Source organism: Mauremys reevesii, linkage group 8 (assembly GCF_016161935.1).
Source record: "Mauremys reevesii isolate NIE-2019 linkage group 8, ASM1616193v1, whole genome shotgun sequence".
Lineage (NCBI taxonomy): Eukaryota > Metazoa > Chordata > Testudines > Geoemydidae > Mauremys > Mauremys reevesii.
In genome coordinates this window covers 26928890-26956565 of record NC_052630.1, presented here as the reverse complement: position 1 = coordinate 26956565, position 27676 = coordinate 26928890, and the positions used below count along the sequence as shown (strand labels likewise).

The 27676-nt window shown below is 39.7% G+C and overlaps 1 protein-coding gene across 12 annotated transcripts in view; it reads right to left on the bottom strand.

Moving 5' to 3' along the window:
• Positions 1-27676, bottom strand: part of TENM2 (teneurin transmembrane protein 2) — a 1520094-nt gene that overhangs the window by 1195956 nt on the left and 296462 nt on the right. For all 12 annotated transcript variants that reach the window (XM_039484033.1, XM_039484034.1, XM_039484029.1 and 9 more), the window contains one exon: positions 13248-13322. The gene's annotated coding sequence lies outside the window, so the exon portion shown is untranslated. The remainder of the gene's footprint in view (positions 1-13247; positions 13323-27676) is intronic.

Here is a 27676-nt window from a genome sequence, read left to right as displayed (position 1 = left end):
CCTAACATACTTATTGGTATTTCTTCACTTTGAAGTGGCACAAAACAAAATATTTAATACTGGCTCAGCTTTATAGAGAAGGGAAAAGACAGCATATTCTCAGTTTATTCTGAAGATCTGTGCAATTCTTATTATTTGAGATTCCACTGATAAGAGATACTATTTAGTTGTGCTGTTTCTAAAAAAACATTATAAGAAAACAAAACAATCATCCCCTCCCTTAAGGACTATTTGAATTCTTCATTCTCAGGTTTATTTATTAGTGAATTGGTATAAGGTGAAAGGACTAGACACCTCTGGCTCTTCAAAAGAGTCAACAGGCTGAGATAAATACAACACACGGGGAAACAGAGGTTGCTTTTTAGAAAAAAATATTGTAGGAATTGAGATTATTAATAAGGCTTGTGTTTTTGACACTTCATTCTCCACTTCAATGAACTCGCTCACTGTAAAATAAATCTTTAACAATCCAGTTGTTTGTTTGATAAAGAGAGCCTTACACTAAAATTTCTATGTGCAATGTAAATCAATTCATAGCTATAATCCCATCAGCCTAACCCACATTGCCAATACTGTGTCTTCAGGATGGTATTACTCTGACAACACAAACTCATCATTCTGTGTAATCTATGAGGTCATGACCTCACAGATTATGGTGGTCTCTCTCTCAAATTCCCTGGTGCTCTATAATGCAATGTCTTTTGGATAAATCACAAGATACCCACAGAAAGTAATGATTTCACTATACCTCTGGGATGTATTTGATTGTCTCTAATAGTTACTTTCACCGGCAGTATGATAATTTGCAAACAATAACATCAGTCATATGTCACTTTTGCACTCATTACTGGCCAAGGTATAACCCTCTAGATCCAATAATCTATACTTTTCAACATCTAAATTAAATGTCATTCTGCACTAACTGTAGGATATTCATCTGAAACTGAACTTTTGCAGGTATAAGATGTGTTTTAAATTATCTGAGGGGCATTTACCCTTGAATTCTTTTTGCATTATTACAAATAGAAATGGCAGAACTGCAAAAACAACAAATAAAATTTGTGCAAATGAGAAAATAAAATATCTATAATAGAAAAATGAGCAAACTATTTTATAAGCAATTGTTACAGAATCCGTGGACATGACATAAAGGTTGCCGCCATAAAGCTGTGGAACACAATTTCTACTTGTGATTATTCACTTGGTGGGAAATTATGGAGTTTGGCATAGTCTGGAAATTTCTACTGAATATTTAAATTGTATTATAGAAAAAGATAAACTTTAAAAAAAATGTTGTGAACAGTGTGATGTGGTATACAAGCCCCACACTGGACAACAAGGGGTTAGGCAGCTGCTCTGGCCTCAGGCAGCTCCACCTTGCCATACCTGCAATACATGAATAGGCTGGAGGAGGAGCTTAAAAGGGGAGAACAGCTACTTGCTTGCCGCAGATCTGGAAACAGAACAAACCTTCAGCCTCTGAATAAAGGGCTGACTAAATGCAGGAAATTCTCCCAGATGACTGCTGCCCGATGGCCTGTCCCTCCCAGATTCTGAAGCACCCCGAGAGGGAATCATTCCCCTTTATTTCCTATTACCTGTGTTTATTTGCAATAATTCCACTTCCTTTTTGTTCATAGACTACCCTGCAAGGGGAAAGACTTTCAAGTGACTGTGGGAGAGCTGCTTTGCCATGCACAGTCACAAGGAGGTGCTAGTGGTGAGTTAATTCTTTCACAACAGAAAAAAAATAAAATGAAAAATAGCCAGTGTTACTTTTAGATATGTATTTTCCCAATTTTTAAGTATCAGAAAGGTAATGATGGGACCTACCTGCCCTACTACTAAAGCAGCCATGGTACTGGAATTGTTGTTTGCGGTGTAGTTGCAGCCATGTTGGTCCCAGGATATTAGAGAGACAAGGTGGGTGACCTGAAGAAGTGCACTGTGTAAACCTAATTCTTGTCTTTTTCAACAATAGAAAAGAAGTTGGTCCAATAAAAGATATTCATGACCCTGGGAGACTCTCAATTTAACTGGTAGAGGAATCCCCATACTGAAACTCACATCAGACCTGACACACTCATTGCCCTAATCCACTGGTTGTCATAATATACATCTCAAAGACATCATGCAAAGTATCATATATAAACTGGTGACAACATGCTAGTCCTGAAAATCATTGTGTGATGTATGTATGAGTTGTGTACAAGGAGTTATAGATATGTTCTTATAATGTGTTTGGGAGGCAATGCATAACCTCAGCCTGTCCTAGACAAAGGGGCATAGTTACCTGTCTGACTGGCAGGCAGAGGACAATGACAGTACACTTACATATAAGGTACACAAAGCCATTAAACAAACATGGGAGAAGACAGTTTAACAGTCATGCTTGGGGACAGAATCTACACCCTAGAAAGCCCTCCTGGCTCTTAAGGCAAAAGCAATGAACATTTTGGATAATATAAGGGAAGCAAAAAGGCCTTTTAGTTATCCATCACTGAGGCGACATAAGCTACAGCACCCATTGGGCTTGTGAAAATTGTATCCCCTAGTCTGGATGGCTACGGGTGCTGATAACTTGATGTAACTAAGGTAACTGTTCAGACAAAGATTGTAACTTGCTAAAATTAAGTTTTATTCACTAGAAAGAGTGTTGTTTTATTTGTAACCATAGCTGTCTTTTGTTCTTGCTTAGAATTACTTAAATCTCTGTTCTTTGTTAATAAACTTATTTTTGTCTTACTACAAAACCATCTCAGTGCTGTCTATTAAAATGAAGTGTGAGTCTTCAGCTAACTTAACAGGCTGATGTGAGAGCTCTGTCGCTTTGGAGGCAGCAAACAATTTCTGTAGGAGTCCAGTGAGAGGGTCTAGACACTGCAAGGAGATTCTCTGGGGAACTGGGGTTCACTGATTGTTACTTGCAAGGCAAGGTTTAGACTGGCAGAGTCTTGAAGAGTTCGCTGGCAAGGCAGACAGGCTGATATGTCAGGGAACTGAGGCCTATCCCACAGTTCCTGCAGTCAGCTGATGGTTAATGTCCTGTCTGGACTATCATAGCAGCTGGAGGCTGCCTTCCACTCATTTCTCACTAACAAGTCAGTGTGTCTTTCTGCATTCTTTTATTATTCATCACACAAAAGGACTGTAGCCCATGATCATCCTCAGTTCATTTTATGGAAGGTTTTTGGGGTGTGCAATATGGGCTACATCTCTGCTGTGTCATGCATGATTTTGCCCCCATCAGGCACTGGGATCTCAACCACAGTGCAACGCTCAGAAATCGCACCGATTTAATGTGTTTAGTGTGGCGCATTTTATAAAATCTGTTTTACGACACACAGCAGCAGCAAAAATCCCACTCTTGTTAAGACAAAGTGGTATCATAGCGGCACACAGTTCTGGGTGTCCTGAGCATGACATCACAATTACCTCACCCACCTTTTCACTCTAATGCTACTGGGATGTATTTTGATTCAAAACCTCTCAATACCATGAAACTGGAGTGTAGCGAATCCACAGCTATTACTCCAACATTGTGGCTGAAGATGGCTCTCTGTCAACATTTTCCTCTGCACTCTACCTCTGTGGATCCCTTCTCCCTATGTCCCATCCATGACAACTTGCAGGAAGCCCCACACACCTGGTCTCTGCCTGCTGCATGGGCTAATCCTGCCCCAACACTTTACCCCATTAGGACTTCTGCAGGCAGCCTCTTTGCACCACCTGGTGACAGAGGTCTCATACATTCAGGCTTTGCTGACATGCTAATCGTTACTCCAAGTCAGCCCTAATACTCAAGTCACTACTAGGATAGGTGAGTATTCTAGCAATCCCCAGACTGTCCATGTGGTTGGAGTAAGAGGCCTTATTAATAGGTTACAAAATATTCTTGTGCAGAAAGGAAGAACTTTGGGGCACCATGATAATGTGATGGCCCCAGTCCTTAACTGAATACATTTCCTGTTCTGTTTCTGTGACTGGAATAAATAGAGCCTCAAATCTAGGGGACAAATTGGGGAGTCAGAGACAGTCTCATCCTCCATAGCCTCAGTGAAGTTGTCCTTGGGAAAGTGGCTGGAAGTAGGGTCAGGGTTGAATACAAAAGCTATCTTCCAAGGTGGACTCCCCTTATAACTGTGCTTGAGGGAGTTGACAGGACTGGTAGAGATGAGGTTGCAACACAAAGGCCATGCTGGACAAGAAGGATGACGCTTCCACTCAACATTTCATTACAGGCATCAGATGAAAAGGTCATTTGTATGGGGGAATGCTACTTAGATATCTGATCTAACATCATCTTAAAGGGCAAGGCTCACACTCAAAGGCAGCAAAGTAATTTGTCTTTGCTCCCCAGCATACATACACAAATAGAAAAAGTTGACAACCCTGAATTTTCCTGTTTTAGCAGTTAATCTAAGTGCCCCACAATAACACAATTGAACCAAGTATCACACTAAAAGGATTACTTAGTAATGGCAAAATTTGCTAATTGGCAAACTCAGTAATGCACTGGCATTGTGATACTGTGCCAGAGACCCAACGTCAGGTTTATATGCTTCCATTTCCCCAACATATGGTAGGTTTGGTTCCTTTCTGTGAGCATAAATAGGAAGGTGGAGTTTTGCACTCTTCTCATTTCCCATCCTGGACTCTGCACAATTCTGTCTTGCTAGCACTGATGGACATTTTTGTTCTCTTTTATGTGTTTTTAACCCCCAGTGATGATCCTAGTTTTGTGTTTACACAATTGATTCTTTTATGTAGTGTTTTACATAACAACCTTAGCAATAGAGAAAGCCAGGTCCTAAAGGGGAAGAGAAATTATTTCAGCTCAACAAACACAAACGAAAAAGAATTTTGGGATTAATAAGCATTGAGGTCGTAATTCCAGGTATAGATTTGCATCATCCTAGATGGAGCTTTCTCAGGAAGGTGGAATACCTTCCTCAATTCTTGGGTGTGCCTAGGACCTTATGGGTTTCAGCTAATATCTACTCTTTTTGCATAACCAGATAGTATTGCTGGCTAGTGCATGGGTCGTGCAGCGCCATGGCCCAATTCCTCTCTGACCCTTTTGAGTAGGGACACATCACCCCCTGCATTTCCTAGTGGACTGCAATTCAGACTAGTGCTTACACAGGTCTTCTGAGGTTGAGAGTCAAAGTCTCCTATGTTTATTCTCACATCTACTCCGCTCCTGCCTAAGGGCCTGGCAGAATCTGGCTCTTGGAAAGTGAAAAACATGTTCCTATAGGCCATGAACACAAAATGAAAACCACAAAACCATCTGTGGTTTGCAAAACCAACACCAACTGAATCAGATATGATTCTCAGTTTTATGAGAAGTGAATGGGTTGCACTGGTGTACAGGAGAGAAGCAGGGCCCATTGTTCAATTTTATATTGACTGACAAAAAAACTTTGTTAACGCAGAGTTAAGGTTGGCTAGTATCATGTGCCCTTTCAGAACACCAACTTCAACAAAATTCAAACCTTGGAAAAACAGGCAATACTGAGTTAAGGTACACACCAACGCAACCTTAATTCTGCCTCCTCTTTGAGCACTGACCCAATATGCCCATAACATACATTCTCACATTCTGCCTTTGCAAATAGTACACATTACTCAGGGAGTAGAACACATGACAATGGGAGCAGAGTGTAATGCCTTCTCTTTGCTAAGGCAAACATTATTTATGTGAGCTGTACTGAAAAGAAGCTACTTGCACCTATTCTACTCTCAAACACTGAGCCTCCTCTCCAGAAACAACCCCACATTTGCTAAATTTTGCCACTCCTTCACCCCCTTTTATCATCCCTTCAATCTTACCCACAAGATTCCTTCCAACTCTATACTTTCACTTATCTGTCTCTGAACCCACAGACCACTCTGATATCCCACCTGAATGCTGACAACATAGGTGCTGGAACTAGGGGTTTCCATCATTTACAGGGTTTGAAGTGGTTTCCATCATTTACATGGTTTACAGTTTTGTCTAATGGCTTTCAGCACCCCCACTATACAAATTGTTCCAGGACCTCTGACAGACAGTCTCCATGGAAAAGAACTCTGTGCATGGAACTGACAATTTACAAAAGCCAGTGCAGAAATGAGTCATACTGGATCCCTCACGGTGCACTGGCACTGCTTTCCTTTGTGCATACCTACCCAAAGGATCAGGATCACCTCACATCATGATCACAGATCTTCATGCTCCTCAAATTAATCCCGCCACCTTTCAAAACAGCTACATCTAATACAGTGCATGCAGCTGGAATACATGCAGTAAATTTCCAGTAGCTATTGCCAACTTCAGGAGGCAGAATTAAGGTTCAGTGGGCATGTTCCTAGTTTTCAGAGGTTTGAGTTTTACTGAACTTGATATTATGGAAAACCATGCGATACCACCAGGCAACCTTATCTTTGTGTTAATGAAATTTGTCTGTGAATCTAGTAATAATGGAAATTATCACTGTCTATTAAAGTTTTTGCAGGAGATGATATGAGATTGGAGTGATGAAGAGACTTGAGGGAAAAATAAGTACATGGGAAATGGAGGATGTTGATCATTTTTAAAAATGCATTTAAGTTAAACCATAAATTTCACTTTACATTATCTTTAAAGAAAAAGTCTATGTAAACTTGATATTTTAGCAGGAACACTTGTCTGATGCATATTGAATCATCTTTTTGAATCATATTGAATATTTGAATACTTATGTGAGATAATTATTCTTTTTTGTGTGACAGATCTAAACTGCTTTTTATGTCTGAAATATTTTGTATTTCATTTTTTATTTTTAAAAAGGAACTGTGTTTTAAGGCATCGACGAAGTTTTTATGTATGAGATTTTTACTCCTATTTCCTTTTGTACAGTTCATTTTCCTGCTTAGTGCAACATAATACCCAATTTGTTTTATGTATTCAATTTAGTAATACAAGCAAGGTTGCAAAGGTCATAAAACACTATACTGATTCTATAAATTCCATACAAAAACTCCCATTGAAATGACTTTCATCAAATACAAAAATTCAAAGGCAATTCACAATGCTAACACACAAAGCATAAATCCAGGAGTTCATCTAACTTTCCAGGACCATAACAGGCAAGGGAGTCCATGGTGACATTGCAATTCATTGTACCATTGCCACTTGTCTCCTGTAAGAGGCAAGCTGAATTTTCAAATGAATGCAGAAATTCACTGGAACCTAAGTGAGAAGATCTCAGCACATGTGCAATGTTTCATGTTGATTTTCAAGGGATTAGCACTTTAGCTGTGGAAATCTAAGTAAACAAACATTCTGGAGGACCAGTGAACAATGAACAGTAATAAGCCAGCTATAATTAGTAATAAAGGCCTTAAAATAACTGTATCCTCCTGAGACACCGTTGGTTGAATCCTTACTGTGTTCTGGAAATAATAGAATAATTTTTTCCTAGTGTAACTAAAATGGTAATTAAAAACTGATTTATTATCAAAGACAACCTCAAGGTTATAACGTAAGTAGCTGGCTGTGAAGTATTCCCATCAAAATCATTTGAAAGGTTCTGCCCTACTCAGAAGGTGGTAGGAGGGCAGAAGCCAAAGAGAAATCAGATATTTTTTTCAGCTTTAGAAGGGGTTATGTATGAGGAAAGATTCAACAAAATTGTAATTAGTTAGTTTTGAGAGAAAGGCAATTAACAAGGCGCTTGACAGAAGAGTTTAAGTGTAGTTAGCTCAGGGATATTATAAAATTAAGTTTAATGATCTATTTAAGGTAGCTTGAAAGACCAGAACACTACAGAGCAAACAGTGGATGCCATTGAAAAGTCACCATTTGCCAACATGTACCACGATATTACCATAATTATTTCTTATTCCCTCCATCATAGCAACTTTGCCCCAAGTGTATGGAAAAATGGATACTGCTGCTGTTGGAACTGCAACTGTTGACTTCTAAATATTTTTATTTCCATTTTAAATAGTTTTATTCTGTTTTACAGTGTCTCCAAATGCTTCCGTAGCGGAGGGGAGGGGAGGAGGTACTTTATATAATTACTGAGATTCTTTAAAAAATTTTAAATGAGGTAGTAAAAAACAGTACATTAACCCATTCCACACATCACAGACCCATGGCCTACTTCTGTGCCTATGACACTATATAATGTAGGTCTTGTATATATGGTGCTTTATGCATGAGAAGCTGGAGTTTAAATCTACGGCACAGTAGCGGGTTGTGCACTAAGTGGCCATGTGGACACTGCTGCAATACATTAAAAGTTTTGTAGTGTGCTCTGACATATTGTATTAGGTCCAAGTGCACTGTGAGAAGCAGCAGGGTCCACATGCTCACTTGGTGCACAGCAGGCTGGTTTACTGTAAATCCACACCCTGCCTTGCTGCACACTGAGTGGTCATATAGACAAGCCCTACAGGATGCAGTTCCTGATAAATATGGAGTTAGTACTCTATTATGAATTTCATCATGTGTTTTCAAACCAGTTTAACTAGACTTAATTTGGTTTAAACATACCCACAAACACCTACCCATATAAACAAGCCACTAAGGCCTCAATAAGCACTCCACTGGTAGATCCCTGTAGTTCTGGAGAACTCAATACGGGATCAGGGATCTGTGACATTACAGAGATGATTTCTCTGGCAGGTGACACTTCTACTCCCTGTTCTTTATCTGTTCAATTGACAAAGAGAGTCTCCAGGGCTGCTATAATCCAACACCCCCCGCTATTCATCTTCCAAGAACAATCTCCATTTTAAAGATCAATTTAAAATACTGCCAGACACACTACATACAACACCCCGCAAAAAACAAACAACCGAAAAACCAATACCCCCACAACCTACACTAAAACATGATTGAAGTTGCAAAGTCAAGCACTCAAAAGGTTGAAATTGCCAGATTTACGGTCACCTGTGAACTTTAATTTGGCTCCCTTATGCATAAACAGTATGATACAGTATTTAACTACATGATCACATACTTTTTCACTATTTTTTGGAAATAAACAAGACAACTAAGTTTTATAATGGACAGTGTCAGGCAACCTTAACTATAGGTGTCATTCTTGTGCTGTGTATATTCATGAAAAACACATTTTCACAGAAATTTGCCCTAAGTGTAAGAACGTATCACAGCAAGCAGTGTCAACATTATATATATAATTTTCTAATTCTGTGTATGATTCAATAAGGTAAAAGACACAAGGACATGCAGGAAGATACAAAATTGGAACAACTTTCTCCTTTGATTGGCTATTTTCCTTTTTTTTTTGCTCCTGAGTGGATAATACTTTCATGTCAAAGAATAAGTTGGCTTCAAAGTAAATTATATGTAGTGGATAAATTATTATATATTTTGTATATATCCATTGGTCCAGATTCTTTAGTTCACTAAGGCTTCTTTGTGCCCCATATGAGCCTAAAAGTGGCCAGTGATGATCAATGGCTAGAGTTCAGTGAATTTAATATAGCGGAATCAGTGCTGGCTTCTCTGCCAGCTGACCTCCTTTCCCCCAGGTTAAGAAGCTGGAGGGGAATGTGTTAGGGATGTCCAAGGGCAGAGTGTGGGTGAGAAAGAGAAGGCAGGAGGCATGGCAGAGTGGAGCTATGCTACATCTGATCCTCCAGTGGCCCAGATGGACTTTCCACCAGTGGTGCAATAGGGTTGCTCCTGTGACTTTTAGTGTTGGTGCCTGTGGGGCACTCACTTGTTTTCAACAGATTTATTGGTTAAAATCTGATAAATAAAAGTGGCCATCCCAGACGAGTTTTTGTCTCCAAACTGGTGCCCTCATAAACAATGCGATTTACTTATGGAAAGAATTAATATAATTATTTTTTATTGGTAAATCATTACTGATGATCTTTTGGTGACCTATGATACACATATAAGATTTAAAATCTTTCTCCCCTTGTAATTAGCAGTGCATAATTAATGAGCACACCAAATTTCAATATCATAGCTGAGAAAGACATGTAAGCATGTGAAACCTGATAAGAAAGAATGGTGATCTTTCAATGGCTGTTGATAAAGTCAAGTCAGATTAAGAATTTTTGTTCACGTACTCTATGGCCACAATGAAAGAGCATACCAGATTTCAAGATTCTAGATCAATGTGAACATGAAAATTAATTGTCAGCCATGCTACAGAATAATCACTTGATGCCTCATGATGCTGGTTTTCCATCATCAATGGTTCTAATCCTATGGCTTTCTAGGATGCCGCAAACTTTTATTTTCCCTCATGACTGTGAGTTAATTTTGTTCCTAGCAGTCTCTAATAACTCATTTTCTGTAGTCTATGTCCAAAATTTCTTAATTCCTATTCTTTTCAATTATTTCAAATATGTTTTCTTTTATTTGTAGCACTGCATTTTGTTGTGCCACCTCTTTGTCACCACCCAGAAATTGCAATAAAGCTGCAATCTAGACCTGGACAGGAACCAGATATTTTGTTTCACAGGGAACTCAGTGATTTTGCCTGTTTTTCCTGTTCCAAATTCATCAGCACCAACAACCGACCCTCAAAATTTCCTGTTAAACAAAATAAAAACAAAAAACTAGTTTTAGGTCTCTTAAAATACTTAATCCTGATTTGACTTTTTTATTTAATCTTATATAAATATATTATATCTAAGAAATTGAAACGGAAAGTAATTTTGAAATGGAAAATTGAAACATTCCATTCCAAAAAGATCAAAATACATTTCTGAGATTATGAAAATGTTTTTTCCCTCAATTTTTTTGACAAAGATTTGTTGCAATCAACATATTTCTGTGAAACTTTTTACTTAGACAAACTGACATTTTATGATGAAAAAATATTCCATCAGAGAATTTCCACCCATCTGGAGTGCATAGGCTGTCTGCAGGTCTTCACTCAGCAGCTCTTCACAGCCTTCAGTTGTAAGGAATCCCATGGCCGTGTGCTACCTTCAGGCTTTCTTCCACAGACACAGATGAAATAATGGAAAACAACATTCTCAAGCATAGCTAGTTGAGTTTCCAAACGCAGACATGGGAACCTCTAAAGTACTTGCCTTGCGAGAAAGGGGTATAGTGAACGTCAGTGGGAAACCTGTGACAACCAGTCACCTTTCCCTATTTGTCCTAAGTATCATTGGCTTCTGCAGCCAGGCTCTCTCTGGCAACAATGTTTCCCTTTGCTAGCAAACCATAATATTAGAGAGCCAACAGAGAAGAATTAATTATACTATGGAAATACACTTGAATGTTAGAAAAAAAGTCAGTATTTCATCCATGAAACAACAAACAGTCATGAAATGCACAATCATCTTGTTGCATTGCCCCAAACAGTATATTCATTATAAAAATAATAGCCAATGCATGAACTCAAAAGTGTTATAATTATGCTACCCATTTTGAATTCCCTATTTTTAACCAGCAGCAGTAGCAGTATGGATATGGCATACCCATTTTTACCTGGTTAATTTGAATAATGCTACATCCTTTGTGCAAGGTGATAGAGGAGATTCTTTATTAAAAGAGACTGTGATAACTAACTATAGCAGGTGACATATAAAGAATTTCAAACAAAAATGTCAGAATTCATGTGTTGTTTTAATTTACACAAATGCAACTGAAACCCTGCTAGATTTTTATATTGCATTCTGATTGGCTCTGAGAACATGAAGCTGACAATAACACAATTGATACCAGACCCTTTCCACCCCAAATCACAAAAGATATCAGCATAACTTCGAACACAGACTGATATGTTTTAAGGCCAGAAGGGACCATTACAATCATCTAGTCACTTCCTGCTAAACACAAGCCAAAAAATGACACAAAGTAATTTCTGCATCAAACTCAAAACTCCTGTTACCAATTTTTAAAAAAAGTTTAACGTACTTGATGAGTTTAAATCAGATAAACACCTGTTGCCTGAATTCAGAGGCATCAAATTAAGCTGAAAAAGCTTTTGGAAATGTAAGAGTGATTAAAGAGGCTTATCCTACACATCTACTATCTTAGTACTGATATAAGGTCACTTCATGAATAAAGAGCATAAACCTGCCACCAAGGATAGCAATCATAATTAATCCTGAGAATTTTGTTACTAGAAAAGGAAGCCAAAGAGTACAGTAGATGAGACAAGAAGCAACCGGCATTACTAATAATATCAGCTCAAATTGCAGAGGGCATACACATCACTAAAAGGACACATAGCACACAGATAAAGATCAGGCTGAATACTTGGAACAGACAGGGCAAAAGAGGCAAGGATCATACAAGTGAAGAAATGAAACAGTAAAATGTGAAGACTAGGATGCAAAGTGGAAGCTGTGGATGATATTAACCCCTTCCCCTCCAACAAGATTTGCAGAGATATTTACCATCAAGACTGAGGGCTTTGGCTACACTTGCAAGTTACAGTGCATTAAAGGAGCCCCGGGTGCACTAGCTCACTTCCTGTCCACACTGGCAAGGCACGTAGAGTGCTCTGACTCTGCGGCTACAGCACTGCTGGTACTCCACCTCGGCGAGTGGAATAACGTTTGCTGCACCCCTGCTGGAGCGCCGTCGCGCCAGTGTGGACGAGGTGTTGCATTACTGCACTCTGATCAGCCTCTGTAAACGTCCCATAATCTCCTTAAATCAAGTGGCTACTCTTCTCATTGTTTTGAATTCGCTGTAGGAATGCGGATATGCCTTTTGAAAGCTACGTTTCTGCTGCCGGCTGCTTATCTGCTCCGAGACAGATAAGTGTGCTCCAAGACAGATTAGTGTAGAATGCTGTGTGAGAGAGAGAGAGGTGGGAGGGACGGGAGGTCTGCTGCTGTCTGAACTTACAAGACAGCATGCTGACATGCTCTTAGCCCCCCCAAATCCACTTTCTCTCCCCCTACATACACACAACACACTCCCTGTCACTTTCCACCCTCGCCACCCCATTTGAAAAGTATGTTGCAGTCACTTGCATGCTGGGATAGCTGCCCATAATGCACTGCTCCCAATGCCACTGAAAGTGCCGCAAATGTGGCCACACCAGTGTGCAAGCAGTGTCATTGTGGACAGACTGCAGCGCTTTCCCTGCTGCACTCTCCGAAGGTGGGTTTAACTCACAGCGCACTACATCTGCAAGTGTAGCCATGCCCTGAGAGAGAATACTGCTGCTGGTGATGAATGTTGCAGTATACAGAATTCTTGCTGAGCAAGAAACAGTTTCAGCAATTTTATTTATGACACACTTTCTGTCATTCATAACGATTACCTTAGAGGAGACTTTCAGCAGGGGATGCACTGCGAAAACATTTCACAGAGAGGTGTTTGGATGTCTTCGTCGAATCTGAAAAACAGAAAATCACTAGTTAAAGCCATCAGCTTATGACACAATGGTAGCACTGGAAAAAAGTGATTGAAAATATCCACAGAAGAAATCTGCTCACTGCACAGAGAATGTGACAAAGAGAGAGAGGTAGATTAGTGGGTTTATCTCAGAAGTGACAGATTTCTACATTTCAGAAGTGCCATGCTGAAGTGGGTGATGGAGGGGCTCACATGAACAAGAAGAACCTGTGGTTCACCAGTAGCCACGGGTTTTGATTTTGAGTTAAACTCAGTTCTGAAATTGTAAGATTAACCCAATAAAGCAATTTTTTTCTTGAATCTCAGGTACTTTTTCTGGGAAGATGGAAGCAGCATTGGAAAGATATCAAAATAATTTAGCAATCTGTAGACAGGTTAGGAAAGTGATGAAATGACAGATGGAATACTTACATTTCTAATCTCCCTTATACAAATTAAAAAATAGAAGTGGATTCTGCTGGCAAGTGACTTGGTCTTATATGCACCTTGAAGGCTGCATATTCTTTTCATTCATCATTTAAAGACAGATCATCAGGAAGTCATTACACTGCAAAGACTGGGCCTCTGTACAAATGTGATATAATTGAGTGCAGCAATATGCAAATATCACAGATAATAAAACAGAAAATGGTTTGCAGTATTGGACTTGTCCTTTGTGTGCATTATAGTGCCAGGTTTAATCCTGTCAGCAAAACTAAAGGAAAGAAACATGTTTCCCGGCCCCTGTATAAAATAGATGTTGGCAGCTTGGAACTGGCTTCGAAAACTAATGTTAAGTTTTGAAGTTGTCCTTTTTTACGGTAAGTTTCAGTGGTTAGTGAAACTTGAGATGTAACCAAAATTCCAGAGCCAAATACTGTACCCTAAACTTTTGGAGAGGTTTATACTTCTCAGAAAACGGAGTTCGGGGGATCTCACAGTTTCTCAAAGAGACAATACTTAAGGCACAACAGCAAACTATCCCAATATGAAGGAGAGATAGGAATAATAATAAGAGGTCAATATGACTGGATCAGGAGCTCTTTAGTGACCTGAAAATCAAAAAGGAATCCTATAAAAATTGGAAACAAGGACTAATTGCTAAGGAGGAGTACAAAAGAATAGTGCAAGCATGTAGGGACAAAAATCAGAAAGGCTACGTCAGAAAATGAGGCACAGCTAGTAAGGAGCATAAAAGGCCATAAGAAGTTGTTCTATAAATATATATGGAGCAAGAGAAAGACAAAGGATAGTGTAGGGCCACTACATAGCGGGGAGGGAGAGCTATTAATTGATGACATCAAGAAGATTGAAATGTTTAATGCCTATTTTGTGTCATTTCAATAAAAAGGTTAATTGTGACCAGGTACTTAATACAATTAATATTAACAACAAGGGGGAAGGAACACAAACCTAAATAGGGAAAGAATAGGCTAATAAATGTTTAGATAAATTAGATGTACATTACATTGGCGTGGCCTGACAAAATTCTAAGGTACCTAATGAATTAGGTTGAAGTAATCTCAGAACCTCTAGCAATTATCTTTGAGAACTCATGGAGGATGGGTGAGTCTCAAAGAACTGGAGAAGAGCAAACATAGTGCCTATCTTTAAGAAGGGGAACAAAGGGTAGTATCATATGTAACTCCTGTGAGGTAGTTGTCCTGCTCTGTTTGGCAGGGTGGAGAACTGTGTCCTGTTTTAGGAGCCACACTTTAAGAAAGATGTGGACAAACGGGAGAAAGTCCAAAGCAGAGCAATAAAAAAAATAAAAGCTTAGAAAACTTGTCCTATGAGGAAAAGTTAAAAAGACTGGGTATGATTTGTATTGAGAAAAGAAGACTTCATATATGTTAAGGGCTGTTACAAAGAGGTTGGTGATCAGTTGTTCTCCATAGCCTCTAAAGATAGCACAAGAAGTAAACATCCTAATCTGCAGCAAGGGAGGTTTAGATTAGATACTGTGAAAATCTTTTTCACTATAGAATAGTTAAGCACTGGAATAATTTACCAAGGGAGGTTGTATAATACCCATGATGGGTGAGTTATATGAACAGGTGAGATAAACACCTGTCAGGAATGGTGTAGGTATACTGGGTCCTGTCTCAGAGCAGAGCATGGACTAATGACTTCTCAAGGTCCCTTCCAGCACTACATTTCTATGATAGTTGGTTGCTGTGGCTTAAAGTTCACCTCTGAATTAGAGACAGTTACAAGTTTGGAGGTGTAGTGGTAGCATAATACAGAAGTAGCAGTAAAAGGGAGAAGTGAGTTCTAGCTCAAAGCTTATCTTTTAATTCACAAGTCAGCAAATGCTATGGATTCTTTGGAGGCAGCATAATCAGCTCTTGCAATACCCCGAATCTGATAAATACAATAACAGCTACAATGCCAGGATCACATATTGATGACAAAGGCAGCATGCAAGGCTCAGTTTTTAAAGGTTGAATAATCTGAACTCTTGCACAGGTGCTTCTTGCAGTACTGTTGGCATGGGATAGCGATAGGGCACCATTGTTTGGAGATATTTGCATCCTGATCCCCTTGGCTGTGAGGAAGGGTCTGGCCAACTTGAATCTTTGCATGAGCATGAGTGTGTGCATGTAGTTAAAAACAGAAGCACAATCAGGACTATTAGTGAGTTTGATCAGTTTGTTGATATCTGAGTAGCAGGAGTGCTAGTGCATACTTATTCAAAATAGGTGAACTTAGTTTGCTTAATTTCAACTCATGGGCTTAAAATTTCAATTCATCCTCAGATATTATTGACTTCATGTTTTGATTAGGAAAAACTGATAAAATGTAAAGAGAAGAAGCAGAAGGAAGCAAAAAAAAATTAATGAAGAAACAGGAAGAAAAACAGAGCAGAGTGAAAACCAAATAGATACAGAGGTAACGTGTACTGTGATAAAGGAAATGGAGTGGAGGAAAGAAATATCCTGGTGAAAAGGTAAATATACCATATCTATATTCTCTATTGAGCCCCAAATGATCTAGTCATGCTTTTGAGAAATGTTGTATTCTTGGCAGGGCCGGCTCCAGACCCCAGCGCGGCAAGCACGCGCGTGGGGCGGCATTTGCAGGCAGGGGCGGCAGGCGGGTCCGGCGGACCTCCCGCAGGCATGACTGTGGCCGGTTCGCTGGTCGCGCGGCTCAGCTGGACCTCCCACAGGCATGCCTGCGGAAGCTCCAATGGAGCCGCGGGACCAGCGAACCCTCCGCAGTCATGCCCACGGGAGGTCCGCTGCTCCCGGGGTGCCGGTGCATCTCCCACGCATGATTGCTTGGGGCGGCCAAATTCGTAGAGCCACCCCTGATTCTTGGTACACAACTAAGGCTGCCCCATAGCTAGAAAATGTGCTTTTGTTTTATTTTAATGACGATTGAGGGTGAGAATGAGGGGATGTAATTAATAACATGGCCTTAAATTACAAGGAAAAAGTCTGTGAACTCAATATAGTTTTTTGAAACCCACAAATAGTTTGAGAGATTCACAAAACCTCAAATACCGTAAGGGTCACTCATTCCTATTACATAAAATATTGCTTCTCATTCCCTATTGTGCCTGTCCCACTTCCTTGTTGTAATTAAGTTTTATTTTGAAATTTTAGCAGCATTCCACTCAGACTCCTTAAGAGAAATCTTCTTCTTGACAGATGGGCCTAAACCACAAAATTCAGATCTGGAACTAGATGTTAATCTCCTCAAAGAACAAATGTATTCTGATATGGGTTCAACCAATTAGACAGAAAGGGAGTAATAGTTAAATCTTCAGACTGAGTTGAGATTCTGAACTTCTACCAAAATTTGGGGGCCAAAGAGCTGAGATTCAGGCCTATTTCACATTTTAATCTGCTAATAAGAACAAAGCTGCTAGATAGTGTGAAGAAAAGCTGCTAGGGACTCACAACCACTACAGTTACTGGTGTACTGGCTTATTTTTTTGTGGGATTGCTCAAGAGTAATTTTAAAGCATATTGCTCAGAATCCCAATTAAAGTGATAAAGTGTTAGGAAATCACCTGAAAATTAGTTTCTTACAGTATCTCTTAATATCCACATAAGCATATTTACAAACACTTATGACACATCTCCATCAGGATGAATCTCCTAGGAATTAGTTATGAATGATACAAAATAATAGGGCATCGTGGTCCCACTATTCTGGGTCAAGTACAGCATTTACCCAATAGGGTTGTAAGATGCTTCATGTTCATTAGAATGACAAGTTTCCATTTACCAGAAGATATTAAAAAAGCCCTGTCAATATTATTTCCATCAACATCATTTTCACAAGATTAATAAAAAATTAATGAAGCAGACAGAATGCAGTAATCTGGTTAAATATTAATTTTCTATTTTCTTTAAGAGCCTGTCTGCTGAACTTTGAACACCTTCAGCTTACTGACGACATCGCAACCCATGTTCCATTACTAATGCTCCCAGTGGCCTCATATACACATTGAGTGGCAGACTGCCTGTGGGGCTGAGCAACCACGCACAGTTATTCTCTTAGGCCTGGTCTACACTAGGGGTGGGGCGGGGTTCGAACTAAGGTACGCAAGTTCAGCTATGCGAATAGCGTAGCTGAACTCGAAGTACCTTAGTTCGAACTACTTACCCGTCCTCACGCCGCGGGATCGAAATCCGTGGCTCCCCCATCGACTCCGCCACCGCCGTTCACGGTGGTGGAGTTCCGGAGTCGATGGGAGCGCGTTCGGAGTTCGATATATCGCGTCTAGATGAGACGCGGTATATCGAACTCTGAGAAGTCGATAGCTACCTGCCGACCCGGGCGGGTAGTATGGACGTACCCATAGACAAACAGTAGCTGTGCTACTCCAAAGTGATACAATCCACCCAGTAGGAAGCGCAAGAATGTGCACCATTCCTCTGCTCCACAACTGGCAACCTAGTCACTAGAAAGTGGTGGTTACACTAATTCCACCATTAATATCTCCTTGAGCAGTGCAGGAACCTACCCCTCGCAGAAGGAAATTTTTATTCAAATTGAGTAGTACCATATACCACCAGTAGTCCCACTGACATCAGGAGGACTATATGCAGAGTAAAATATTAATCAGCCTAAGTGAGATCATCAAAATATGCCCAAGGAAATGTATTGACAATCTCAAACAACAATGCACCAAATATCTGCTCTTTGGCTTTTTTTTAAAGGCAAAAAGAAGTTTCTGATGTATTTTATGTGTGGATGTAAAAATAGGGATGGGATGAATCAGAATCACTTTTTATGGTCTGATACTAAATATTATGATATACTGTTGTTGGATAACACATTCAAATCTGAGTATTAAGACACATGGCACAAAAATCTTCCCTCTTTTCGAACATCATGGGGTTGGTTACTCTGTGGATTTTGGGGTATACATCCACGACACAGATGCTGTGCCTGGATTTATTCTCCAGTAAACCTATGGATTTGTGCTGACTTCCAATCCATACACTCCTCAGGGGAGAGGAGGTTGCTATTCTATTCAGGTTGCTATACAGCCTTCATAACTGTAGTATCTGAATGCCTTCCAACAGTGCATTAAGCGATGTGACTAATATCTGTCTCATGTGGTTTGTTCTCTCTCTCTTATCCTCTCCCCATGGAGAGAATTGTGTGTACAGTGCAGTGTTTTGTTTTGGTGTTTCAGTAAGGGCTGGCTATTTTTTGTACATGCTGCTACGTGTTTATATTACAGAATTCAAGGCATTTGCAGCAGAAGACAGTGATGTTTGTCAGGATCTTAGTTCCTGTGGTAGTTCATTCCACAGTATCAGCCCAGACTCCAAGAAAGAGTTCTCTCCTGCACAAATAAGCTCTCTCTTTAGCACAGAAATTTCCATTGTGCCTGAGGTTAGCCTGAATATAGTGAGGGCAGGAAGACCATGATAGCTATCAGAGATACTTATTGCCAGGATTAGGGCAAGCGGACAAGGGTAGGTCACTACATGCATCCGACGAAGTGGGTATTCACCCATGAAAGCTCATGCTCCAAAACGTCTGTTAGTCTATAAGGTGCCACAGGACTCTTTGCTGCTTTTACAGATCCAGACTAACACGGCTACCCCTCTGATACTTTGGTCCTCTGTGTATTCTCTGAGAGCCACAGGTTTTGCTATGTGCCTAGGGTCATATGTGTGTTTGGATGGCAATACCTCAACATCTTCCATAGCCATACAAACTCTGCACACAGACTGGACGAGGAGTTGGGAACTCTTCAAGTTGAAATGTTAGGCTTCTAGTATAAAACCACCTCTCCCATGGGTTTCTCCATAGAAGGGAATAATACTATCCTAAATACAGTATACAGTGTAACAGAGGAGATAGAGAACCTGCTGGAGAATCAGAGTAGCCTTTAGTACTTCAAGTTAAGTAGGAAGACACCGTTCTTCAGAAAGGAGCTAGTGTCTGTTGTCAGACTTCACTTCCTGATAATAAGGCTCTACAGTGATGGGAAAAGTATAAATACCCTATATATAATAGAATTATTCAGCACAGCCTGTAGGACTGGAAGTGACCTTGACAGGTCATCTAGTCCAGTCCCCTGCACTGCGTCAGGACTAAGTATTATCTATTCTAGACCATTCCTGAGAGGAGTTGTCTAACCTGTTCTTAAAAACATCCAATGACAGAGATTTTACAAACTCCCTAGGTAATTTGTTCCAGAATTTAACTTCTCTTACAGTTAGGAAGTTTTTACGAAAGTCTAACCTAATCTACTTTACTGCAATTTAAGAATATTACTTCTTCTCTTGTTCACAGTGGTTAAAGAGAACAATTTATCTCTCTCCTCTTTATAACAACCTTTTATGTATTTGAAGACGTATTACGTCCCCTCTCAGTCTTCTCTTCTCCAGATTAACCAAACCAAATGTATTAAATCTTTCCTCGTAGGTCATGTTTTTTAGACCTTTAATCATTTTTGTTACTCTACTCTGGACTTTCTCCAATTTGCCCACATCTTTCCCAAAGTATGGTGCCCAGAACTGGACACAACACTCCAGTTAAAGCCTTCTCAGTGCTGAGTAGATTTGAAGAATTACTTCTTGCATCCTGCTAACACATCCCAGAATGATGTTTTCTTTTTTTTGTAATGGTATTACATTGTTGACTCATATTTAGTTTGAAATCCACTATAATCCTCAGATCCTTCTCTGCAGTACACCTTAGGCAGTCATTTCCCATTTTGTATTTGTGAAATTGATTATTCTTTTGTAAGTATAGTACTTTGTATTTTTGTGCTTATTGAATTTCATCCTATTTATTTTAAACAATTTCTCCAGTTTGTCACTTTGAACCCTAATCCTATCCTCCAAAGCACTTGCAACTCCTCCCAACTTGATGATATCCACAATCTTTGTAAGTGTACTCTCCATGCCATTATCCAAATCATTTATGAAGATATTGAATAGAACTGGACGCAGGACAGATCCCTGCAGGACTTCCCTGATATGCCCTTCCAGCTGATAACTACTCTCTGAATATAGTTTTCCAACCAGTTGTGAACCCACTTTATATTAGGTTCATCTATATTTCTCTAGTTGTTTATGAGATGATCATGTGAGACAATATCAAATCTTACAATATAATACTGTACTAAAGTTGAAATATGTCACATCTACTGCTTCCCCATCCCTCCCCACAAAGCTTGCTACCCTGCCAAAGGAGGATATTAGGTTGGTTTGACATGATTTATTCTTGATAAGTCCAGTTGAATGTTACTTATTACCTTATATTCTTCGAGGTGCTTACAAATCGAATGATTATTTGCTCCATTATGTTTCCGGGTACCGAAGTTAAGCTGACTCGCCTATAATTCCCTGGGTCATCCTTATTCTCCTTTTTATTGATATGCATTTTTATTTGCCCTTATCCAGGCCTTGAGTATCCTGTCCTCTATGAGTTCTCAAAGATAATCGCTAATCGAAGAGCTCTTTTCAGCCAATTCCTTAAGTATTGTGAGATATATTTAATCAGGCCCTGCTGACTTGAAAACATATCACTTGTCTAAGTAATTCTTAACTTGTTCTTTTTCTACTTTAGCCTCAGATCCTATGCCATATACACTGATGTTTATTATGTTAGTCATTCAATCACTGCTAATTTTTTGGTGAAAACAAACAAAAAAGGCATTTAGCACTTCAGCCATTTCTGCTTTTTCTGTTATTGTCTTTCCCTCCTCATTGAATAATGGCCCTACCCAGTCTTTAGTCTTCCTCTTGCTTCTAAGGTATTTGTAAATGTTTTCTTGTTACCTTTATGTCTCTAACTAGTTTAATCTCTTTCTTTTGCCTTGATCTTTCCACGTTGGTCACTACATTCTTGTTTTCTTTTTATATTCATCCTTTGCAATTTGAGCTAGTTTCCAATTTTTGCATGACTCTTTCTCGAGTTTCAGGTTATTGAAGATCTCCTGGTTAAGCCTATATTTCCTATGCATTGGGATAGTATGCTCTTGTGCCCCAATAATGTTGCTTTAAAAAACTGCCAACTCTCCTGAACAGTTTTTTTCCCGTAGACTTGCTTCCCATGGGATCTTACCTATAAAATCTTTGAGTTTGCTAAAGTCTGCCTTCTTGAAATCCATTGTCTTTATTTTGCTGTTTTCCCTCCTACCGTTCCTTAGTATTATGACCTTTGTCATTTCATAATCACTTGCACCCAAACTGCCTTCCTCCTTCAAATTTTCAACTAGTTCCTCCTTGTTTGTCAGAATCAAATCTAGAATAACCTCTCCCCTACTTGCTTTCTCTACCTTCTGTAATAGAAAAGTTGTCTCCAATACATTCTAAGATCTTGTTGGATAATCTGTGCCTTGCTGTATTATCTTCCCAATAAAAATCTGCATAGCTGAAGTCCCCCATCACTGTCAAGTCCTGGTATTTACCTCAGAGGGATACTGTGAAGAATAATTAGTTAATGTTGGTAAGTGCTTTGAAGATTAAAAATGTGATATACGTGATAATTAGTATTTCACTTTACAGTCAATAAAGCTTTTATCATGTTTGCAGAATTATCAGAGTACCACGCGCATACTATCTGAAGCAGCATGTCATTTATTAAGCATGCTTGGAGAAGCAACTTATACCTATGTGACTATTGTCAAAAGCCTTGCAAACCAAAAATCATACATCTTCTTTTGTAATATTCAGTGATCCAGACAGCTGTGAGAATGAGAAAAGACTAGGTAATGGCCATTGTGTTCTGGGCCCTCATGTCTGCTGAGACTGAAGAGCTGCTGTTTTCAATGTTAACATTATCTACAGGCAAACTCAGTGACGTATGTCTACAATCACAGTATATGGATAAAAATCTGGGTGGGGAAAGTTGGTACTGAGGTTCTAACAGTTATATTAGTCGTCCAAAGTCCAAATCTTCCATGGGAGAAACTGACTACTTATCCATCATTCTCTTCAGGGAATCTATCCTAAATGGCTTCTTCAAGAAACCTTTCTTCTTGCTGTTTATAGTTGGAATGAAATTCTGACTTCACAGTGCTCTCTGTTACCACTTTTCATGATTCTATCATATGCTTCCAGATGCTTAGTGTTAACTTGCTTTCTCTGAGCAGATGTATTATACAGTAGCCAGACATAACATCCCATTCCCTCAAGAAATGTCTGCAAGACAGCATTTACATTTAGCTTTAGCGGGTTTACTTTGACTTATCCAGAAAAATCTTCAATACACATAACCAAGCTCCATTGCTTCTCCCACTTATTTTGTCTCGTCAGAGTCAAAATGAAAGTCTCACAAGAAATGAGCAGATTGGCTTGTTTTAAACACTGATTGGCCGATGATAGGTGACTGAGGTTTGAAAATTAATGGAAGTAATTCAGTATGGAAACAATTATGAGCTATTCCAAACAGCCTGCTTTTCTGCATGGACTGCATCCTGGTCAGACATTTGTCCCATGTATGTAATAAAAGTAGCATCTGTTCTTTTAGACAGCTTGTTCCTAAGTAGTAGTATGTAAAATAAAATTTAAAATTAAACTTTTTCTTTTGCTTTCACTTTCTCTTTGTAGTGTTTTGGATACATATTTCTCAAATAACCATCAGAAGGAAGGGTACCATATTCACACTAAAGGATATCCCACTTAATGATATGTGACAGCCTTCAACACAAATAACAGACTCCAAGCTGCATGGCTGTGTTTTATTACATACCGTGCAATGCTGACTTATACACATAGTCGGAGAACTTGTGTGACTTCTGCAGAGATCATTGCATTAATCCTCACTTAAAGCAAAGTCTAACGTCAGTATTAGTGATTACCAATGGTTACCATATCAGTTATACAATATCAGCCAATCTGCATTTTGGATTATCTAACGTTCACACTTATTTTTCTGAGTCTGAAAATAATTACATTTTGCCTACACTGCCCCTCATCTCCAACGCGAAATGCCAATGGTTTGTGGGGTTGGGAGAAGAGAAGCAAATCTGACAGCCTATCATTCATTTATAACAAAGTAAAGGAATAATTATATGGGAATGCAAAAACAGTTTTGCATTTCAATAGAAAAACAATGAAAACTGAATATTTGCACAGGCAGATGATAATCATTTAGGGCCCATCTCTGCTCCCATTGAAGCCAATGGCTAATCTGCCTTTGACTTCAACTTTTCAGGTTTGGGCTTTTACTTAGCACAAGGAGGTAGATTCACAGGTAAATTTCAGTGAAGCTGGAATGATCATATTCATATATAAATTAACTCCCCTGGGGGAATTCTGCATCCCGTCGGGGCACAGAATTCATACCTTCTGCAGATTTCTTGGCTCCCCCACAGAAAAATGGGGGAGCCAAGAAATCTGTGGGGAACACACGACCCTTCCCTGGTAGCCCGGGCATATCTGCTGGGAGCAGCTGGCAGCAGAGAGCAGATCACTGTGGGGTGGAGGTGGAGGTGGAGGGGAGGACGGAGGCTATACATTTTATATAATATATAAAAATTAGATTTAATGAGACTAGTGAACCTAATGTGCTCTGAAAATGTAGCCTTTAAACCTTGATTCTACAAATCCTTATACATGTGCTTTTCTTCTGTAAATAAATTTAGTCTCATGCATAAGTGTTTGTGGGATGGGGCTTTAGTTTCTAACTTTCAGACCACCCTCAGACATTAAAACACTTTTCAATACCAAATTAGGCAAAGGAACTACAGAAACTTATACATATATACTAAGCTTGTACTAAAAATGAGGGGACAATTCGCCTTCTATTCCCTCATTCCTCTCCATCTTCCCTCCCCCTTTTAGTTTCTATAGACTTCATCTATAGACTAGTAACTCTTTGCATGGGGAGGGGCTGCAGAGGAAAGCTGACTAGAAATCTGGTGATAGGTTCTGGGAAGGTTCACTCAAAATATACTGTTTCTCAAGGCTACCTCAGGAATTTTGCCTGCCAGTCAGAGCCATTTTACCCCAGAAAGGTCCAGCACGAGCCAGCTACACAGTCAAACTGGCTAGTCAGTTCAATATGTAGTTTTTGTGTAATAAAACAAACAAACAAAAACATGACAGGTTTCAGAGTAGCAGCCGAGTTAGTCTGTATCCACAAAAAGAACAGGAGTACTTGTGGCACCGCCAACTCTGTCCACGTATCTATTCAAGTGACATCATCATAGGACCTAATCACATCAGTCATGCCATCAGGGGCTCATTCACCTGCACATCTACCAATGTGATGTATGCCATCATGTGCCAGCAGTGCCCCTCTGCCATGTACATTGGCCAAACCGGACAGTCTCTACGCAAAAGAATAAATGGACACAAATCTGACATCAGGAATCATAATATTCAAAAACCAGTAAGAGAACACTTTAACCTGTCTGGACACTCAATAACAGACCTGAGGGTGGCAATTTTGCAACAGAAAAGCTTCAAAAACAGACTCCAACGAGAAACTGCTGAACTCGAATTGATATGCAAACTAGATACAATCAACTTAGGCTTGACTAGAGACTGGGAATGGCTGAGCCATTACAAACATTGAATCTATCTCCCCATGTAAGTATTCTCACACTTCTTATCAAACTGTCTGTACTGGGCTATCTTGATTATCACTTCAAAAGTTTTTTCTCTTACTTAATTGGCCTCTCAGAGTTGGTAAGACAACTCCCACCTTTTCATGCTCTCTGTATGTGTATATATATCTCCTCAATATATGTTCCATTCTATGCATCTGAAGAAGTGGGCTGTAGCCCACAAAAGCTTATGCTCAGATAAATGTGTTAGTCTCTCAGTGTGATGACCTTATTTCTTCAGAACACATCTTTAAAAAGATGGGGAGGGGTGAGTAAGTTAAAGGAAAGAAAAAGAAACCTTGCTTCTGATGTGCTCATAATAAAAACTGCCTTTGGAAGCCCAGTAATTTAATTAATAACTAAAAATGGAACAACAAAGCATTCAGCGTAAATGGAAAAGAGTCCACTGACTTCCATAAATGCTCCATTTACAAAACTGTCATTCAGTGCTACAGAGCAGAGTACAGAATGTGGCATTCACACATAAGTAGCAATGACACCAGTTACTATCCAGTACAAAATCTAAAATTAGTGGTAAAGTTGGAAATGAACTCAGGTTCATAGAAGCCACTAAATACTTGAACAGTTTGAAATTCTTTTAAAATGCCTCTTGCACCAGACTGGAAGATTTTCAAAATTTTACTCATTTAGGAAAGAGTCGAGCCTGGCTGAGGGGCTGTGTAGCCAGACACTTCCAAAGACATGGTGTCTGCTAAATGCCTAAGACCCAATAAAAGCATTCTGGCACAGATTTTCAAGCATATGTGTGTGTGTGTGTGTGTGTGTGTGTGTGTGTGTGTGTGTGTGTGTGTGTGTACTTACATTGTGCATTTAAATTGCACAATGCCCAGTGAGTGTGTTGAGTGGATTTGGTGCACACACAATTGTGTTCACACAATCCTAATTTTGGGTGAGCACCCTGGGTGTTGCATACAAACTTTCAAAATTTGGGCCTATATGTTAGTTTACAACATGGTGATCCTAAACTCTATACCTAAGGAAATATCCAACTGCTTTTAATGTAGCACACACTAATTATTTAAGGATCCCTAACAGCTAAATGATGTGTATGAGTGGAGGTGAAAGAGATTTATCTGGTCTAGTGGGTGAGGGAGTCTATTTGTTCTTTTCTTAACAAATCTCAAAGGCAAGAATATAATGATTTGGTGAACTTGGAGACCATATGATAAGGTTATCAGAGAGGGCATATGTCAAAAAGTGTATGTTTGGAACATCTCTTATAATAGGGTAGAAGGAGTTATGTTATGGAATGCATGAAGAATTAGGAAATATGTATTATTTTTATGAATATTGTGCATGCTTCTGTGTGTTTGTTTATGACGGAGTTGGAGAAAAAGTGAAACCAAGCAGAAAGAGCAACCCAGAAGGAACATCCCACCACACACTCAAACACGATAGCCACATTAATAGCTGTGAAGCGATGGCAACTCAGCCCCAAACATGGTTACATACAGTAACTCCTCGCTTAACATTGTAGTTATGTTCCTGAAAAATGCGACTTTAAGCAAAACGATGTTAAGCGAATCCAATTTCCCCATAAGAATTAATGTAAATAGGGGGGTTAGGTTCCAGGGAATTTTTTTTCACCAGAGAAAAAACTATATTATGTATATATATACACACACAGTATAAGTTTTAAATAAACAATTTAATACTGTACACAGCAATGATGATTGTGAAGCTTGGTTGAGGTGGTGAAGTTAGACAGTGGAAGAGGGTGGTGTATTTCCCAGGGAATGCCTTGCTGCTAAATGATGAACTAGCATTCGGTTGAGCCCTTAAGGGTTAAAGCATTGTTGTTAATGTAGCCTCACACTCTACAAGGCAGCACGAATGGAGGGAGGGGAGCCATTATGGCAGACAGAGACAGAGACACACAACCTGTGTGTGTGTGTGTGAGAGAGAGAGACATGTATTGCCCTTTTAAGTACTCTGACACCACTCTAAGTATATTGCCTTTTTAAGTTGATCAGGAAGTTGAGACAGTAGCTGTGCCCAGCAAGCTCTTCAGTCCTGAGCCCTGTTGTGTCCCCACCCTGCTCTATATGGAGAAGGGGTAAGCGGCGGGGGGGGGGAAGGGGGGACACCCTGAGATTAGCCTCCCTCTTCGCCCCTCCCTTCCCCCACACAGCAAGCAGGAGGCTCCTGGGAGCAGCTCCAAGTCAGATGGCAGGAACAGCACATGGCAGTGGGGGAAGGGGCAGATGAACTGCCGGCAATTGATAGCCTGCTGGGCGGCTGCAGCACAGGGAACTAAGGGGAGCAGTGAGCTGATAGAGGGAGCTGATAGGGGA